This window comes from Bos javanicus, chromosome 7, assembly GCF_032452875.1.
Source record: "Bos javanicus breed banteng chromosome 7, ARS-OSU_banteng_1.0, whole genome shotgun sequence".
Taxonomy (NCBI): domain Eukaryota; kingdom Metazoa; phylum Chordata; class Mammalia; order Artiodactyla; family Bovidae; genus Bos; species Bos javanicus.
Genome location: NC_083874.1, coordinates 23,477,000 through 23,478,533, shown reverse-complemented (window position 1 = coordinate 23,478,533; position 1,534 = coordinate 23,477,000).

Below are 1,534 nucleotides of genomic sequence, written 5' to 3'. Positions count from 1 at the left end.
GAGGTCTGAGGAAATCCCCAATTTAGGGGGACAGAGAGTCCTGATAAGGCATAACATTTCAGAATATGCAAGTAAACTGAGGTATGTAATTGTAGTGACTTAGAAGCAGAATTTTAATTCAAGAATCTAAATGCAGTGAAACACCTAGCTACAGCGTCATTCAATACCAACACCTTAGCCAATAACACATTTAAAATGAAGCAGCAAAAAGAATTGATTTCTAACTGCAACTACCTTGGGTTTCTCTTTGATTGGTTTAGTGGAGCAGGTACCACAGAATCAAACAAATAATTGCCGACATCCTCAATGAGCAGCTTCCTGTACCTCCAAGCTGTCAGAAGTGGAAATAGTTGCTCTTATGGGTAATGGCATATATGGAACCATTTGTCTGCTTTGAAAGCTTTATGAATCATTTTCAAGTGCTTTCCTTGATACTTTGTGATACCGGCTATTACAGCTCTTCTCTCCTTGTTGACTTCCTTTTCTGTGCTCATTTTAACATGCGACTAAGTGTACTAAGTGTGCCATAGTAAGTCACTTTTCATAATTAGGTTAAGAGGAAACCATTTTAGTGCTTTTCCTGTAATTTATTTTCTGAATAATATGAGAGAGAGATTTGAATGTGGTACAAATTTTTTAGATGTTAAAAGCCAGTGTAGTTGACTGATGCAGTTAGAGGAATTTGATGCTAGGATCTAATATAAAACTTTTTATTGCATGTATACTATAATTTACATAACAAAAACATTTTTGTGGAACTATTATCTATCTTATAATACCCTAAGAGCTTATAAGCAATTAAACAAGGACAGAAATAAATGAGCTAGAAACAATGAGTAAAGCCTATCTTTTAAAATAGAAACTTGCCAACATCTATATTTTGTTTTGAGTATCTGCCCAAATGCTGCAGGAAAAATACCCCACTCATTTGGAAGTAAAATCCTGAGTCAAGTTGATTATTCACTGTATATGTTTTTTTAATAGTACTTTTATTTTTTTTTAGGTTAATAGTTTGAATTCAGTTAAGTTAGTATGTTCTGAGTATGAAAAAAGAAAGAGAATGAAAGTGAAGTCACTCAGTCGTGTCCAACTCTTTGAGACCCCATGGACTGTAGCCTGGCAGGCTCCTCTGTCCATGGGATTTTCCAGGCTAGAATACTGGAGTGGGTTGCCATTTCCTTCTCCAGGGGATCTTCCCAACCAAGGAATCAAACCCAGGTCTCCAGCATTGGAGGCAGGCTCTACTATCTGAGCCACCAGGGAATCCCATTCTGAGTATGAAGGCACACTTTTTTGTGTCTGCAGAAATTCAAAATATATAGACTAATGTAAAGATACAGTTCCATTGGCCTATAAGATCAAATGTCTAAAAATGGAGTTTTAACATGTTTTATAATAAAGCTCTAGACTGCCTTACTGCAGGCAACTCATTCTAGATGCTTTCAGGAAATTCAGTTCATTTCAAGGATTTCTTGGCCAAATTTAAATTCAGTCCTTCTTCTGTTAAATTTATTCCTATGTCTTTTATTGTTTC